The following is a 19,681-nucleotide window of genomic DNA, read 5'->3' as shown; positions in this document are numbered from 1 at the left end:
TGAGTTTTTTTTTATCAACAGCAGTTTAAATTTGTGACACTGGAGCCAGAGTGAGTTAAATACATGAAAAACTCAGTCTAAACAAACAGAGGTTTTCATTCTCAAACAGAAGTCTGACCAACCAAATAGTATGAACTATGGTAATATATAAACATTTGCTATTTATTTGTAAACATTTGCTATTTATTTGTACAGATATATTTTTGTAATTCTTCTTTTTAAATGTTGGACATAATTCAAACTCTTATATTCCATTATCATTCTGCAGCATAATTTAATGGACACAGTGATAAAGAAAATAGTATTGATTACATTTTAGGTACTCATGTGGCTGCTGAGAAATTTTATAGGTGCCAAAGTGACCATGAGACATTGTCTCCCACAATAATCCTGTATTTTAATGTGGTCAGTTTGAGACTGCACAAATATGAGAATTTCCAGGGTAATTTAATAAAATAAAAATTATTGTCAGTTTTTCTTTCTTGCTGCTTATTTAAACTTAAGATATCATTAAACATATGAATAGAATAGAATAGAATAGAATAGAATAGAATAGAATAGAACAACAGAGTTGGAAGGGATCTTGTAGGTCTAGTCCAACTCACCGCCCAATAGGAAACCTTACACCGTTTCTGACAGATGGCAGTCCAGTCTCTTCTTGAAAGTCTCCAGTGATGAAGCTCCCACAACTTCTGCAAGCTGTTACATTGATTGTTCTCATTGTCAGAACATTTATCCTTATTTCTAGGTTGAATTTCTCCTTGATCAGTTTCCATCCATTATTCCTTGTCTGGCATTCAGGTGCTTTGGAAAATAGGTTGTCCTTGTTCGCTCTGTGACAGCTCCTCAAATATTGGAACACTGCTATCATGTCTTTTCTGGTCCTTCTCTTCACTAGACTAGCCATGCCCAGTTCCTGTAACCATTCTTCATATGTTTTAGTCTCCAGTCCCCTAATCATTTTTGTTGCTCTTTTCTGCAATCTTTCTAGGGTCTCAATATCATTTTTATAGTGTGGAGACCAAAACTGGATGCAGTATTCTAGGTGTGATCTTACTAAGACTTTATAGAGTGGTATTAGTACTTCATATGATCTTGATTGAATCCCTCTGTTAATGCAAGTTAGGATTGCACTGGCTTTCTGTTGGCTCATATTTAATTGATTGTCCATTAAGACTCCAAGATCCCTCTCACAGTTACTGCTTTTTAGCCTGATTTCACCCAATCTATATGTGTACTTTTGGTTTTTCTTGTCTAAGATTTTACCTTTTTCTACATTTAATTTCATTTTGTTAGACAGGGCCCAGTGTTCAAGTCTGTCAAGATCCATCTGGATCTTGAGCCTATCATTTAGGGTGTTGGCTATTCCTGCCAACTTAGTATCATTTGCAAATTTGATAAGTTCCCTTCTATTCCCTCATCTAAGTCATTTATGAAGATATTGTAGAGTACTGGGCCTAAGATGGAATCTTGTGGTACCCCACTATTTACTTCCCTCCATGTAGATGTAGTACCATTAAGAACTACTCTTTGAGTGTGGTTTGTCAGCCAGTTACAAATCCATCTGATAGTAATGCTATCTATCCTACTTTTTTCTAGCTTACTAAGAAGTAAGTTGTGGTCTACTTTGTCAAATGCCTTGCTGAAGTCTAAGTATACTATATCCACATCATTTAGCTGGTCTACTAATTTAGTCACTTTGTCAAAGAACAAAATAAGATTGGTTTGGCATGATTTGTTTTTAACAAACCTGTGGTGACTTTTAGTTATTATTTTACTTGTTTCTAGATGTTTGCAGATGTTCAGGGTACTGTCAGCTGTATTATTACATTATTGAACCAATATTAATGTTTGTTGTGATTTCAGTAATACAAAAATTATTAGACAAGATAATCACATATTTGTTGATATTTTATAAAACACTAAGGGCTGATTCAGTCATGAGTAATGTTGGGATAATATGTGGTTAAAAAGCAGAATTTTCATTCCAGTAAACATAGTATGTTTTAACAAATGAAGAAGACATAGTATATTATTCATGTATCTTAAGATTATTCAGCTTTGTTCATAAAACCTGCCATATATTTGGAAACACCTATATTTTATCCTTTATTCTCCATCTTTTTCAAACAAATATTTACATATTCTTTAAGTACTGTATCTTTAGTAAGAGAATGTTCAGTTATGGAACACTTTGAAGTGAGCTCAGTTCCATGCTTCCTTTTTTTTCTAGAAGTTTCTCAAGACTTGACTTTGTCATCAGGCCTGGGTAAGATCTTGAGATGGCTCAGTTGCTATGTGTGCACATGTGTGTGTGTGAATATGACTGTGTGGACATGTTTATTATTTCTGTACTTTTTGATAAAACCCAGAATCACTTTTTATGACATGGATAGCCATATAAATTAGATAGATAGACAGACAGACAGACAGACAGACAGACAGACAGACAGACAGACAGACAGACAGATAGATAGATAGATAGATAGATAGATAGATAGATAGATAGATAGAGAATAATAATTTGGTATTCCTACTTGAACCAAGTTTGTGCAAGAATAAATCAAAAGGAAATCCAGACAGCTGTGAGGAAAGGAAATTTATTTATTACCCAAAGCAAAGAGATATGGGGTTGTCTGTGGAGATAACTACAGAGAAAATGAGGTACAAAAGGGCTGTTTTATAGGGCACTTTTCCTTAGCATGGGTCTTAGGGATGTGGAACTGTGCACATGCTAATTTTAAGCCAGTGGTTTGTGTATTCAAATGACTGGCTTAAAAATTGGTGTTGTCAAGAGACCTTTGTTTCCTAGACCATGGTCTGCATACCTACATGAAGGGCTTCTGGCAAGGGATAGACTATGTTGTGTTTGCAGTTCGCAAGCAATTGACGAAGACGCATGGTGTAAACAATAGCTCTTTATTCTCCTTCTCCAACTCCAAGCAAAAAGCAAAAGGCTCGCAGGCCTTTTATAGGGTGAGGAACCCAGCTAGTGCTAACCAATAGAAAGGCAGCGTTTTCGTGCCTTGCGCATGCGCACAAGGCTGGCGCCACTCTGTCTGGTCCCGGGCAGCTTTTACAATGCCCGGGACCATTTGCAACCTTTCTGGACCTGCTGAGTTTCCTCAACAGGCCCAGGACACAACACCCCTCCCCCCTAGATAGAACACACACACAATTCCAATTTCTTACAATAATAATAAAATAAAATAATATGCCACTCCATACAACACCCTTCTATAACTAATAGGGTTGGCTAACCAACCACTCTCTAACGTGGCTTCGCGTGTCTATCTATTTTCCCAACGTAGGTTCATCTCCATGACCTAGACTTATAAGGTCCCTTGTGTTGACAGGAACCTCACATAATTGCCTAGATGCTTAGGAGGGGCCTTAGCCCTTTGTGACCTACGCAAGGTTAGGGAGGGGGCCTGGCTTGTCAGCTCACCTGCTCGGCTAGGCAGACCAGGACTTGTACTTAAGGCCGTCTGGCCTACTGGCCCATCTGATGGGCTCACTAGACCAGGACTTTTATGCACATGTTTTTTTTGCAGGTGACCCCTGGTGAGGCGTACTGGCGAATTTGCCAGAGCTCTTTCCAGGCTCCTGTAGAGCAGCTGGAATTCCCCAACCTTCTGAATTGGCTGAGGATTCCCCAACTACCTTGGATGGCTCCAGGGAACTAAATCCCTTGAGCCCACGACCAGTCTCGGACATGACCTGTGTTGCAGGAGTGCCCCAATCGTTCCAGTCCCCAGTGGCTGAAGTGCCAGAGTCAGGAGCCGCCTCTATGGCAGACTCCCCCTCAGGTGAATTCCTGTTTGGAGCTCTTGCGGATATGCAAGACTCCCAATTCGGTGCAATAGCTGGACCGTGAAGATGCCCATGCTCCACCCCTGGGAAATCCCTAGCATCCTGCGGTAATTCCCAGGAGCAATGGGGCAGTGTCTCAGGATGTTGACCTGAAGTGCGATCTGGCTCCTGGGCCCTCTTCCCCCCGAGAGCGGAGGCAGGGGTGGAAGCATCATGGGACAACCGCCAGTGCAGTTGATCGATGTGACGCCGCAGGACGCGACCATCTCCCAGGGTCACTTCGTATGATAGAGGTCCAGAGATCTTACAGATGACAGCAGGGACCCAGAGGTGTCCAGGACCATAGTTTCTAGCCCAGACTGGATCGCCCACCTGAAGTCTCCTAGGTGCCCGCGGCTGTGACACCTGTGAAGCCACCCAGTCAGGGTGCAGTCTATCCAACTTAGTAATGAGGCGGCGACCCCAGCGCAGTTCAGCTGGGCTCTTTCCGGTGGCAGTGCATGGTGTGGTGTGATGAGCAAGAAGGAAATCTGCTAACCTGTGATGCCAGCTGCCGTATATTAGTCTTTTGAGTGCGTCTTTGGTGGTGCGCACCATTCTCTCCACTTGCCCGTTGGTGGAAGGGTGAAAGGGAGCAGACGTTGCATGCCGGATCAGGTTGGCCTGAAGAAAAGCCTGGAACTCAGAAGATGTAAATTGAGGACCATTGTCATATACAAGCACATCTGGAAGGCCATGGGTTGCAAAGATTCCTCTTAAAACCTGGATGGTCCTGGCAGTAGTAGTGGAGGAGACAGGTACAACTTCTAGCCACTTGGAGTGGCTATCCAGAAGGATAAGGAAGAATTGCCCCTGAAAGGGCCCAGCATAATCTAAATGTACCCATGACCAAGGGGTGTGCATCTCCTCCCACCTGTGTACTGGGGCCTGAGGCATTTCAGGCCGTGATTGTTGGCACACTTGGCACCCGTGCACCTGAGCTTCGATAGCTTTGTCAAGCCCAGGCCACCAAAGATGGCTGCACGCAAGCGCTTTCATGCGCACAATGCCTGGATGTCCCTCATGCAGAGAGGACAAGACCCTAGACCTCAGTGAGGCAGGAATAACTACTCTACTCCCCCATAGTAGGCACCCATTAAAGGTAGACAGTGTGTTTCTCCTTTGCCAGAAACTTTGAAATGTCACATCTGGACATGTGTCAGGCCATCCTGATAATACCCAAATCAGCACGCGTGCAAGTGTGTGATTAGTGGCAGTCTCTGCAGCCACGTCCCTCGCATTGAGGGGAGATTCAGGCAACTCTTGAATAGAAAGAATATTAATGGCAGGAGCAGGGTCAGGCTCTACCTGTTTCAGAGGTAGCCTGCTTAGGCCATCTGCATGGCCCATCTCTTTACCAGGTTTGTGAACTAGAGTGTAGTCATATGCTGACAGGAAAATGGACCATCTCAGCATACGAGGAGAAATGATATGAGGTTTCTGTTTGTTGGTTGTAAACAACCCCAGCAGAGGCTTGTGATCTGTATAGACTGTGAAGTGGCGGCCATATAAGAAATCATGGAATTTCTTAATGCCAGCCACTATTGCCAAGGCCTCTCTGTCAATCTGAGCATAATTCCGCTCTGCAGATGACAGAGTCCTTGAATAATAGGCCACAGGGACCTGTGTCCCATCAGCCTTCAGATGACTAAGTACTGCTCCCACTCTATAAGGAGATGCATCGCATGCGATGCAAACAGGCAGTTGCTCATTGAAATGCGCTAAAACAGCATTGGAAGTGAGCAAGGCCTTAACCTCATTGAAACTCCTGTCATGGACTTTAGTCCACTGCCATGGAGCCTGCTTGTCTAAGAGCCTATGTAACGGCTCTGCCACAGCAGCTTTATGTGGGAAAAATGCATGGTAAAAATTCAAGAGTCCCAAGAAGGCTTGTAACTCACTCTTGGACTTTGGCCTTGGGGCCTGCTGAATAGCTTGCAATTTGTCTTCTGCAGGGTGAATGCCTTGGGCATCAATCCTGAAACCCAAGAAGTCAGTTGAAGTGACTCCTATCTTACATTTATCCTGCTTTAACTTAAGGCCTGCTTTGTGAAAACAAAGCAAGACAGCCCTTAATCTCTCTGCTAGATTTTGAGATGACTCCCCAGCAATGAGGATGTAATCAAAATAGGGGCAGACCCCAGGAATACCTCGAAGTGTGCTCTCCATAACACTTTGGAATATGCCAGGGGCTACATTTACCTCAAATTGCAATCTCTTGACCTTGAAGGCCCCCCTGTGAGTTACAATAGTCTGGGCCTCTGCAGCTGCCTCATCAACAGGTAGCTGTTGATAGGCCTGTGCCAGGTCAAGTTTCGCAAAGATGTGCCCCCCATTGAGGGAGGCCAGAATGTAGCTTACAACAAGAACTGGATAAGCATGCTGTTGCAATGCCTTGTTCAGTGTACATTTGTAATCAGCACATATACGTATTTCCCCATTAGCCTTTAGAGGTGTTACTATGGGGGTTTCCCATGGACTAGAATCCACAGGTTCTAAGATGCCCTGCTGGAGCAATTTGCCCAGCTCAGCATCTATTTTACCTTTGAGGGCAAAAGGTACCCTTCTAGGCTTAACCCTGATGGGTGTGATAGTGGGGTCCAACCGTAGCGCGATGGGAGGCCCCTTATAGGATCCTAGCTCTGAATAAACACATCTGCAAACTCCTTACAGACCTCTGCAAGGCTTGCCGTTTGCAAATGGTGCAGCCCAGTTACCTAGATTCCTAGAGCCTCGAACCAATCGAGTCCAATAAGACTTGTACGATCACCCCCAACTACCACCACATCTAGGAGACCTTCAAAATCCTTATGCTGCACATTAAGGGTGGCCTCCCCTTTAATACACACCACAGAATTCTGAAAATCTGTAAGTATTAGATTCGATGGCCTGAATTTAGCTCGAAGGCCGCTACTACTACAAATCCTTTTGAATGTGTTAATTGAAATAATGGAGAGAGCAGACCCAGTGTCCAACTCCATTAGTAAGGGAACCCCTTGCAACCTTACGTTAATGGAAAGTTTCTTCTTAAGGGGCTTGTGTGTCCTTGTTCTTAGAATGCTCCTGCGCGATGCGCATAAACCCACCCTATGTTAGCTGGGGACCCTGGTACCTTTCTGAAGCAATTCTTCCTGAGGTTGGACCTTCTGGCGACCCAAACAGACGGATGCAATGTGGCCTTGCCTGCCACATGCCCAGCAAATGGCGGAGCGGAACCTGCAATCAGCTCGCTTGTGGCGTCCTCTGCACCCGAAGCATTGAAGAGCTGCTGGGGCCTTGTCCGGATGTCCCTTCTGCCTCCTCTCAGCTGGCTGATGAAGTCTGTCCACCTCCTCTTCAGGATACGCTTCTGATCCTTCTCGAGCATTCTCTTGGTTGCTGTGTCCGGAGGGTTCCTGGCGAGCCGCAAGGCCTTCACAGCCCTGCCAGCTGCTTCCTCAGCTGCCACCTCTCGTAACGCGTCTTGGAAGGAAACATCTTCTTTTGCAAAGATCTTCTGCTGTAAGTCTCTGCTCCTCAAGCCACAAACGAAGCGATCTCGCAGCCTCTCTTCCAGATCCTTGAACTCACAAGGCCTGGCCGCTTGCCTTAAGGCAGCAATAAAGTCCGCAGCAGATTCACCCAGCCTCTGGTCTCTCTGCTCGAACGCATGCCTCCAAGCAATGACATAATTTCGGCTGGAAATGTTCCTTCAGCATCTTTTTTAGATCAGCGTATGTTACTGACTCGAGAGGTGCAGGGGCCACCAGGTTTTCTGCGATGTCAAAAGCTTCTTTTCCACAGGCACACAGAAAAGTTGCTGCCTTCAGGCCGTCTTCTCTTATCTGATTTACTCTAAAGTAATTCTCCACCCGTGCTACATAGGAGTTCCATCTCTCTGGGTGGGAGACATCGAAATCAGTTAAGCGGCCAATCTTCGACATCGTAGTTTATGATCTTCACCAATCGCTTCCTCTACAAGCTGATGTTTGGGAAAGGGTCCTGTAGCCGAGCTCACTCCCCAGCTGTACTGGCAGAATGGGACGCTGATGCAGACGCCGTCTTCCCTCGTCAGGACTTCCTGGGTAAGTCCTTCATTTCTTAAGCTTGCAAAGGATCCCACCTTCGTCGCCAGTGTTGTGTTTGCGGTTCACAAGCAATTGACGAAGACGCATGGTGTAAACAATAGCTCTTTATTCTCCTTCTCCAACTCCAAGCAAAAAGCAAAAGGCTCGCAGGCCTTTTATAGGGTGAGGAACCCAGCTAGTGCTAACCAATAGAAAGGCAGCGTTTTCGCGCCTTGCGCATGCACACAAGGCTGGTGCCGCTCTGTCTGGTCCCGGGCAGCTTTTACAATGCCCGGGACCATTTGCAACCTTTCTGGGCCTGCTGAGTTTCCTCAACAGGCCCAGGACACAACAGACTGCACATCACAAGAATTGGAAAAAAATGTATTTGGAAAATGACTGACTTGCCCTCCTGTCAAGATGTCTGCTGCTTGGTAAGATTTTCTTTTTTCTCTTACCGACGATCTGCTGATTCCACTGCTAAAGTAGGTTCTTTGGTAGTGCTGCTCCCTGGTTTTGAATGGGAGCACTTAGGAGTGACCCAAGATGACTTTTGGAAGGGGGGGCTTTGAATTCCAATTCCTTCTGAAAGTGATTAAAAAGTCACTGGGTGTATCCAGCTTCCTGTTAATCAGTTTCATTTTCCCAGCATACCTAGGAGACTTAACTTTTACTTTTTGACCTTTTTGTTTTATTTTATTTTTTGTTTTAAAAGTTGATCAGCAGTTGAATGCTAATTTATTTCAACCCCTTGCTGGACCATAATGGCTTTTTCCTTTTGATATATGTTGGTCTGGATAATCTCTGTCTCTTCCATATGGAAAGCATGGCAACGTTCTGAGTGGTGGTGAAGAGACATTAGACTCACATTTAGATGTGAATAAACCTGGAACTAGTACATTATTTTTTAAATTGTTGTAGCACGGTATGTGTAGAATTCCAATTGGGTGGTGATGGTGGTAGTTATTTATTACCCAGAAGAAATCATTAAATTATTATTGATCATCACACAGTCAGCCAGATGTTCAGACTGGATTTGGCATTTTTGTCTACCTATCGAGTCCTTACCAAGGACCTGGGATAGGCAGAGACAGATATCATCACAGCATGGAAGCTGTACCTAGTAAGGCTGCCTTTGGCAATTGACTGATGGCGAATTTGTCAATGCCAATGGTGCTCAAATGGTGCTCCAGTTGTTTTGGGATTACACTCAAGGTACCTATTACTATTGGTACTACTCTTGTTTGCCTTTGCCACAGTCGTTCTATTTCTATTTATAGGTCTTCGTATTTTGTTATCTTCTCCAGTTCTTTCTCTTCTATTTTGCTGTCTCCAGGCACTGCCACATCCACTATCCAGACTTTTTGGTCTTTCTTATTGACAATTGTTAAGTCAGGGATGTTATGTTGCAGGTGCTTGTCTGTTTGAATTCTGAAGTCCCAGCGCAGTTTACTTTTTCATTTTCTATGACTTTCTCTATTTTATGATCCAACCAGTTCTTGTTTACAGGCAAATGATATTTCTTGCAGATCTTCCAATGCACCATTGTTGCTACTTTGTCATGCCGCTGCTTGTAGTCAGTCTGTGCGATCTTCTTGTAGCAGCTTACCAGGTGGTCTGTTTCTTCAGCTTCTTTGCATAGGCGGCACTTACTTTCTGTTGCTGTCTTCTCAATTTTGACTTTGTATACATTTGTCCTTAAGGCTTGGTCTTGTGCAGCCAGAATTAGTCCCTTGGTCTCTTTCTTCAACTTTCCTGCTCTTAGCCATTGCCAGGTGTTGTTATTATCTGCTTTCCCAGGTATTTTTTTTAATGTGCTAGCCATGTAGTATTTTGTCTTCCCATGCCTCCATTCTGTTCTTCATTTGGTCTTTCTTGTAGGCCAGTTTGGTCTCTCCAGTAGTCAGTAAGCCTTCCTGATATACTAACTTCAGTGCATCTTCATCATTGTCCTTCAGATATTCTTCCAATGCCATTTTTTCTTCTTCAACCATCTGATGTACTTGCAGCATTCCAAGCCCACCTATTTGCCTTGGTAGGTAGAGACTGTTAATGACTAGAATTGTCCAGGTGTTGATTGCCTTCATGGTATTTCTCCATTGAATTTGGACTTTAAGATCTTTTTCACTTTCTTGATATATTCACCTGTAATCTTTTTCTTGACTTTAATGCTTGATGTTGTACCCAAGTACTTGTAGTAAACTTCCTCATCCAGACTCTTAATGTTATTTTTGTGGGGCATCTTGAATCCTTCAGTTTTCACTATTTTTCCTTGTTTGATAGTGGCACATTTGTCCAATCCAAACTCCATTGTAATATCTTGGCTATATATATAGACAATGTTGAGAGCGATTCAATTTCAGATTGTGTTTTTCCATACAGCTTCAGATCATCCATGTAAAGGAGGTGGGATAGTCTAGCAGATGTTTTTGATGTTTGATAGCCATGGCCTGAGTTATTCAGTGTTTTTGACAGAGGAAACAGGGCAATAACAAATAGTAGTGGTGATAGTGAATTTCTTTTAAATATTCCTCTCTTGATATTAACCTTTCCTAGTCTGTCACCATTGATCTGCAACTGTGTCTTCCATTGTGCCATCAATCTTTGCACAAACTTTCTGATTTTCTACAGACTCCTTTTATTTCTAGGCACTTGATTATCTAGTCATGTGGCAGAGAGTCAAATGCCTTTTTGTAGTCAATCCATGCTACATTCAGGTTGGTCTTCCTTCTCTTGCAGTTTTCCAAGATCATTTTGATTGTTAGGAGTTCATCTATTGCTATTGGGGCAGTTTCCTTTCTGCTCAGGTGGAAAGAGATTGTTTTCAACTAGATGCTGTTGGACTGCATAAGCTCCCACACCAGTTAGCAATTTGAAAGTTGTTGGTAAGCAGGTAATTGGCTGTAGTTGCCTGGTGCTGCCCCTTTTGCTGGATCTTTCATTATCAGATAGGTTTTCATTTCCCAGTTAGCCACTTTTCAATTTCTCCTCATTGTAGTAGATTGTTGAACTGCTTGGCAATGAGTGGGTATAGACCAGTTAGATATTTCAACCAAAAACCATGCAGTTCATCTTCACCTGGAGCTGACCAATTCTTGACCTCCCTTGCTCTTTTCTCTACCATTTCTGCTGTTATTACTAGTTATTTCATTTCAACTTCTGCTTTATTTCCATCCACTTCTTTTAACCAAGCTGTGTCCTTGTTGTATTTCTTTGGGTTATCCCATATCTGTGTCCAGAACTGCACTGTTTCTTCCTTGTCAGGTACTCACTGATTCACTGCAGTTTCTCCATTGATGGATTGGTAGAAATGTTTCTGATTGGATTGAAACTGGAATTTGCAACTCAAGCTTCATATCTGCTGATCTTCCTGTGTATAGCAGTTATTTGCTGCTTTATTATTTCCAGTGCTTCTTTGATCTTCCTTGTTTCTAAATGTTATTTCTTGATTAGATATTCTTTGATTTTTTTTTGCTCTTCAGCTTCTTTTTTCCCCCTCTGTTCTAGCTTGCTTGCATATGATCTTAACTTGTTGATCTTATTTTCCAGTCTAACCTTCCATTTTTGTGGTGCACTGTTTGAGTTTTTTTCTTTGTTGATTTTGCATCCCAGGTATTCAGTTATAACTGCAGCTGTGCTATACATTGGTTGGTTTGTTTCTTGCAGTGAGTTGGTGCTTATGCTTGATATTGCAGTATTTGCATCATTTAATACTTGTGCTAGCTGTTTCTTTGGAACAAGCTGTTTCTTTGGAACAAGCTGTTTCTTTGGAACATGCTTCCTGACAGAATAATTAACCAATGGAACAACCTGACTCCAGAAGCAGTGAATGCTCCAACACTGGAAGTTTTTAAGAAGAGACTGGACAACCATTTGTCTGAAATGGTATAGGGTTTCCTGCCTGAGCAGGGGGTTGGACTAGATGACCTCCAAGGTCCCTTCCAACTAATAATAATAATAATAATAATAATAATAATAATAATAATAATAATAATAATAATAATAATAATAATAATAATAATAGCTTCAATGCAGGCAGCCTTATTCTGATGTTTTTGTGCTGTTCTATATGCTCAGTTATTCTTTGTTTCAATTCTTTTATTTCTTAGGTTAGAGGGCTTTGTTCTTCCTGAGGAAGAGGTGCCTGGTTTCCAAATGAAAACAGTTATATATCTCTGCTGGATTCCTCTACTGCCAACTCCCCCTGGTTTGCCGCTACATTCTGAACTGCTTCTGGCAAGGCTTTGATTTCTTTGCCCTGGGTAAACCTTTGCAGTTTGTCCAATTCTGTTTCTGTGAATACTTTATTTCTTATTATAAATCAACATTGATCTGCTAGCCTCTGTTCTGTTATTTCTGATTCTTGATGTTGTTCTTTCCAGAACTAGTGCATTCATTTCAGATATCCTCTTCTTGTTGGACTTGATCTGTAATAACAGATCATTATTTCTTTGTTTTCAATCACCGTGTATTTATGACGGGTAAACACCTTTTCTTTCAGTAGTTCTGCAGCTGCTGGCCCTGGTTGTTCAGCCAACAGTCCTGAATCCTATAGCCCATTTTTCACCAGGTATCCAGGAACTCCAATATCTAGCATGGATCTTGTTAACCCGGGTGACATCCGAGCCGGTATGGCTTTCTGAAATTTACGTCTCACCATGTTTTTTATGGGAGAGACATGCTTTGCCTGACTCCTCTGATGAGACATGCCCAGTAGTAGTAGTAGTAGTAGTAGTAGTAGTAGTAGTAGTAATAGTAATAATAGTAATAATAATAATAATAATAGTTGTTGTTGTTGTTGTTGTTATTATTATTATTATTATTATTATTATTATTATTATTATTATTATTATTATTATTATTATTATTATTGTATAATTTAACTTTGGGAAACAAAGTTTTGTGCCACAACTACACAAGTACACAACTACGATAGTACTTGAAAAATGAAACATTTTTGCCAGAAACACATTAAAGAAAATTAAATCTCTTCTCCATAATATCTGTTGTTCTAATGAAAATTGATTATGCTATTAAATGAAAAAGACTAAAACATGAAAGGTTGTGTTTGTCAAGAAAAACTCTGTGTGTTTGCATGTGTTTAAATATTTATTCTCATATTTCTGATAGCCCTAAATACCGGGTTAGCTTCTATATAATAACTTTATTGTGTGGACTAAAATATAACAATCCCTCCAATGGCCTTGAAAATCAGAATTACCTAGATTATTCCTAGACTCTTACAAAGTGCTTTACAATACAATTGCAGCAAAAGAAGACCTTTTAAAAAACTTTTTCAGTTATTTGATATGTTAGTGAGAATGAGAAAGCAAAACTTGAGTTGAAGTAAAACAGAATAGGAACTCCTGAGATGAATGCACATATGAATAATGATTTCCAATTAACCTCTCAAACATTCCTTTTAAACAAATGCTATAAATGTTTCATCACTGATAGTTGTTCTCGTGAAAATCAGGCACAACTATCCTAAAAGAGATGAATGTTCATCATCCTATGCATTGATGAAGGTATGATAAAATACAATGAAATATATAAGACTTTCTGATCTAATGAATATATTTTAATATCATTGGCTGCATCCAAATGTAGTCATACATAGAGTAGAATATTTGAAAATTACTGGATACTGCAACATAGACTGGATTTGGGTGTTTAGTTTCCTGCAAATAAGACATCAGAATTGTCCTACTTTTATCTTCATAAAATTATTTATTGATTTATATCCCATCTTTATATACTTTAAAGTATATAACATCTCTCTTTCTAGTTTGCAAATTTAAATATATTTTATTTAGTATAGATTAATCCAATTAATGGTGTATTATACTGTATATTGCTTATTCTTCTATTTCAGTACAATATTTCATAGCATCCTGGATTCTTTCATGGCTGATACCATGGCAGTAACTGTACATTGTATTCTTGCTTGTCTCTCAAATGTGAAAATCTGATTCCAGGAAATATTCCATAAACTGATTTTAAAATTCATTACACACCATTTCAACTTCATCAAGGGCTAGTTGTTTTATATAAATTGACAGAATAATGCTATCTCTTTTGTAATGTCCCTTGATCAAATGTAGAATGCAATTTATTGTTTAAATATTTTTAAGCATAACCATTAAATTAAAATACATATGAGATGAAATCAAATTGGACCAAACAGTAAAGACTGGGAGAACCAACATAAAGAAAACTTTGAAAGGACTTGAGATTCATAAAGTTTCTTATGAATTAGTTTCTTTTGTTCCCATAAGTGTCCCGTATATCTCCTTTGTCTTTGAGGTATATAGTATTTGCATGTGATAGGAGAGAGCTACAACACTGATCTCACATTGATCAAAGAAATGGCTTTTCTGATAATCCTGAAGCTGTATAATTTAAATAAAATGTATGTGTGTCTCAAATGGGATAATTTCAGTATGTATGTATCAAATGGGATAATTTCAGTATGTAAATTACACTGTAAATCAATATGATTTAATATTTATGTACAGTATATACAATTTGCCTATACATAATCACTTGAGGATTTAGTCATTGGGAACTTGATAAATGAAATCCAAGTAACTGAATATTGACAAAATTTTAATAAGGCTTCTCTCTATAGAAATAGGTAAAACATAGGCATAGTGCAAGCAACTTGATTCAAACTTAGTTGTATTTTATTCATTCTGAACTCACTGAGATTCTAGTTAAGTTATGATATAATTATGTAATTATATATTATATATAATTAAAGAAAGCATAAAAATAAATTACATATGCTTAAAGAAAGCATAGAAGTAAATAGAAATAATAAATAATAAGATAATAATAAATAAATAATGGAAAAAAGAAAATAGAAATAGAAAAGAAAAGAAAAAAGGAAAAGGAAAAGGAAAAAAGGGGAAAAGAAAGATTATAAAGAAACAGCTTCCAATCTTCTGGACAGTGGACATTTATATTTTGCTCTCTCTAAAGTTACATCATAATTTCCATCTTTGCATAAGCTACTCTTTCTAATCTTCAAACTCACAAGTTCCATTTTCTCTTTTTAAAGCAAACCATCAATAAGGGGTTTCCAGCAGCTAATAATAGTTGCTGATCTTTCTCTAATCAAACAACTTAATTTCCTCATCTCTGCTAGTTCTGTCAACTTCAACAACCATTCCTCCAGTTCTGTCCTCACTACACGTTCTCCTCTGTGCAGCTTGACATGCAGCTAAATCCATCTATCCGCCAATAAACGAGACTATGTATGTAGATCTGGATTCTTTATTAAAGGAACAGGATGGATGAAACTGGGAAAATAGAAATACATACAGTAAGAACCCAAATACAAAATAAGCAGTGCTGAGTTGCTGGTGAACATAACAGTTAACAAATACAGATACATCTAAAACTCATCAGCAATGCTGTGTGTATGTGATGTGGATTTTTGTCCTCAGATGAATGTGTGTCACAGATTAGGCTTCCTGGTGCTTCTGTTTCCTTATGAGTGCTAAAGGAAATGGTTTCTCAGGATGCACTTGTTTTTGGAGTGAGGGTTAGGGTTAGGAAGATGACTCTTAAAGGGCTGGGTCAGTTTCCAAATAATAAAGATTGGTATTTGGCCCCAGCCATTAGATGGTGCTAGAGAACAACAACAATATATGAACGAATTATATGCTGGGGGAATAACACTCCCCGCCTGGTATCAACCAATACCACTATTTGAGTCTTCACATAGTAGCAGTTGTGGCAAAGAAGCTCTCAACTTTGTTCATTGAGAGTGAAGAATAGCATGTTTTGGTCACATGGAATGCTACAGTCCCAACACTGACATGTCCCTATGAAAGGACAAATGGAAGATGGGGTAGCAGGGACGAGATATTGGTTCCCTGAAATATTTCACAGGAAAGAACAGCTTCTAGCTGCTGACAGGTACTAAGCGGATCCACATCAATAGGGATGAATTAACGGCTGTTCCCTGCATCAAGTTACTGGAAGAATTTAACTGGTGTGCCAGGGATAAACCCAGAACAATTGCACAAAAACATTAGGTGAGCTGCCACTGCTTTTTATTGATATGGCTGTTGATAGAGTGATGTCACTGCAGTTTCAGAAGTCATCTGATATATATCAAGCACCATTTTATAGGAACGGAACACAAGTCAAATCTGAAGAAATCTGCACAGTGCTTTGGCTTTGAGGCTGGCACAGCAGTGATTCTGTTACTGTGAAATTGCCCTCAGATTCTCTGTCGGATGAAGAATTTCCATTCATCAGGGATCTGTGAGATGTTGAACATTCTTCCTTCAGAGAATGCTCTTGCTTGCAAGCTACGTCCACTAGTAAATGTAGATCAGGAGAGTTGCCCTTCTGTGAGCTTCTCCTTCTTTCTCTGCATTTGGTTTGGATGGATGAAACTGAATCTTTGCAATATTCGCTGAGAGGGATCACCTCTCAAATGAAGAAATCAATTTGTCAAATGCAATAGTTTCATATATTTGTCTCACACTTAATGTTACGATCCTCCTGTGGCTGACTGAATGGAAGTTCCTCTTGAACAAATACCATGGAAGACACTGCAGAAGATTGGGTCAATTGCTCTTTGACCTTTGGTGGTGTTTATGGTGTGACTGTAGGCTGCTGCACCATTTTTGCTGTGGATTCTCCACAGGTTCTGTGCCACTGGAGACAGTGGCAAGGAGCATGCTATAGCTTGCCCTTGATCATTAGGTAGGCGTCTCCTCTATGATTTGAAGGGAAGAAGGGCAATCCAGCTGTCAGTACTATCTTTGACTAATCCTTGCTCCATTATTTCTAAAGGCAGTTTCCAAACAATAAAGAGTGGTATTTGGCCCCGGCCACCAGATGGTGCCAGAGAACAACAACAGTATATGCACAAATTATATGCTGGGGGCATAATACCTCCATTGTGTGTATTTCGGAGACTTTTTGTTTTGCATACATAATAGTCTTGCAGCAGTAATCATATGTAAAACTAATCTTCCATGGCTCTTTTCTAATTGACTGCCAATTAATTCCAGCAAGAACATTTTGGTTTAAATCAAATGTTGATCTTTAAAAATATTTGTATGTATCTGAATTCAGAAATTTCTGGCTGTTTTACAAGTCCACCAGAGATAATAAAATGACATTCATGTTGTCCACATTTCCAACATAAATTTGAAATACCTTTGTGAATTCTAAATAGTTTTTCTTGAATCATACACCAATGGTAAATCATTTAATAAAAATTCTCTTTTAGAATATAATGTAAATTTCATTTTTTACCGCATATTTCCCCGCTGTTCCATCAGCATATTGTGTCCAAAGTTCTTATCCTGATTTATCATAGTCTTTCACTTGTTCTTTTGTTTTAAATTTCAATAAAAGTTTATACATTTTAGCAATTTTTTATACATATTCTTTCTTTCCTGCAAAATGCTTCTTGTGCTCAGATCCATAAATGAGTTTTTGGGTAGATTGGGTAGATTTTTTGGGTAGATTAGAATGGAAGTCTGGATTTATCTCTGTTCTATATTCACAATGTGGCACTTATAAAGATTCTTAAAATCTACATTAATCTTAATTTTATTGTGCCATTGAAAACCATGCCATCTGAACCTCAGATAGTGCTTTTCTAATTCTACAATTATGTTATTGCAACAAAACCCACTGTTTCATCCAAGCTAAGCAACAGGCTGCAAAACACAATTTGAAATCAGGTAGTCCCAATCGTCTGATTCCTTTGAAGCTTGATCAGTTACCTGAAACATTCTAAGAACCAATTAGCATTCCTAATTAAAATGTATTCATAAAAACCATGTTTACTTCAGCAAAATTCTTTGTGCTTGGTTTTCAGTCATTTGAAAGCTTCAGTACTCTCTATTGGCTGATGTAACTTCTGTTTGGGCCATTAAATATAAATTATGTAAAACCCTTAAGTAAGATAAGCAAGTAATTTACTGAGTGCTTTTTTTCTAAAAATTACTATGATGTACCAAATTAAAACAGAAATGATTGTAGTTCAACATATTTGATTGATATAACTAATATACTAATAAACTATCAAAATTGATGATACTGTTTGAAAGTGATCTAACGTATTGGATAATGTTTGGCTGTAAAAAGAAATGAAAGAAAAATATCTGAGTGTGTAGAAATCATTCCTTAAATATCACTGAATCCTTTTTTAAAAATAGGGAACTGAACACTCAAAATATTAAATATGAATACTTTTTATTTTTATATAAAGTACATAGAATCCTAAAGATCACAATAAGCTAAAACAATAAATGAATTCATGTAAATTAACCCATATTTTTGTTGAATATTTTTGAATGTTCAGAAAGAGTCAACAAAAGAAATATCCAGAATTCTTGTTTATTTCACAAGCATATATTCTCTAACATACACATCTTTATCTCCATAGCAATAGCCCATGGAGGGCCCAACTAAAGTAAGCAGCTGCATTCTGTCATCTCTGAAGGAGGGCAATCTTGTTAGTGTAATGTGACCTCTGGAGCACTAACACAGATAATACTGGCACCTCTCTCCCTTCTAATCTACTACCAGTCTGAGCAATTCAACAGGAGATGGGGGCATTAAGGCCACATTATTCTAAACAAAACTCAGCAATGGTAGCAAAGTATTATGACATAGTTAAGATAGATTTTACCAGCCAATTCTTTCTTTCCCAAGACTATTTCTTTCTAAGGATTTGTGTGTGCATGTGCTTGTGCGCACACACACACACACACACACACACACACACACATTTTGTATATGCATTTGTGTGTGTGTGTATGTGGGTGTGATTGTGTTTTCAATCATGTCCAATTCTTGGATACTGCCTGGACAAGTCCCTGCAGTTTTATTACCAAGGTTTTTCAGAAGTGGTTTACCACTGCATTTTTCCTTGGGCTGAGAGAGAGTGACTGCCAAAGGTCACCAAGCTGGCTTTGTGGCTAAGATGGGACTAGAACACAATGTTTCCCAGTTTCTAGCCCGATCCACTATATCCTATTCTCTCTCTCTCCCTCTCTCCCTCTCTCTCTCTCTCTCTCTCTCTCTCTCTCTCTCTCTCTCTCCCCCCCCCCCAAAAAAAATTACGGTTTTAATTTGAATAAGAAGGACTTAGTGAAAAGGGCTTCATTTGTCTGTAAGGTCAATTTTCAGAATATGTAAAAATAACAGAAGCAAGAAGGAGAGAGAAATGTCTCCCAATTGTCTTTTTGTAAGTCCTTTCCTTGTATTCTATATGCCTATCTATCTATCTATCTATCTATCTATCTATCTATCTATCTATCTGTAGCGCTACCTCCTCAGAGGCCGCCAATGCCCAGGCCCTCCCAGCCACGTCCCCCCTTGTCCAGCCTTGCAGCAATGTTCTTTAGAGATCAATGAGATGTCTTACAACTGGAGCTCACGCAGCATTAATGGGTGGCGGGCTCTTCTTGTTGAAGCAGGGCTTTCAGGTACGAACTTAATCAGTCTCAGTGGTTGATGCTCTGAAGATGTATATAACAGCTCAGGGCTGCTTTAGCAGCAGGAGTAACAGGCCCCTGAGCAATCGTTCAGAATCCGATGAAATGGGGGGGTAAACCCCAGCTCCAGATGGTAACAATAACAACGACGGCCAGTATGTTATGGCAATGGCTCATCCCCCAGGGCAACTCCCCCCACAATGTCCCAGCACCTATGCCAGCAGCGATGGCCACAGTCCAGATGCCTCCAAAGTCCACAGCAACAGTTGGCACCACCAGTCTCTCTCCTCCTGGTGCTTCTTCTCT

Source organism: Protobothrops mucrosquamatus, unplaced genomic scaffold (assembly GCF_001527695.2).
Source record: "Protobothrops mucrosquamatus isolate PMUCROS unplaced genomic scaffold, P.Mucros_1.0 scaffold292, whole genome shotgun sequence".
NCBI classification, from domain to species: domain Eukaryota; kingdom Metazoa; phylum Chordata; class Lepidosauria; order Squamata; family Viperidae; genus Protobothrops; species Protobothrops mucrosquamatus.
This window is presented reverse-complemented; position numbering follows the sequence as displayed.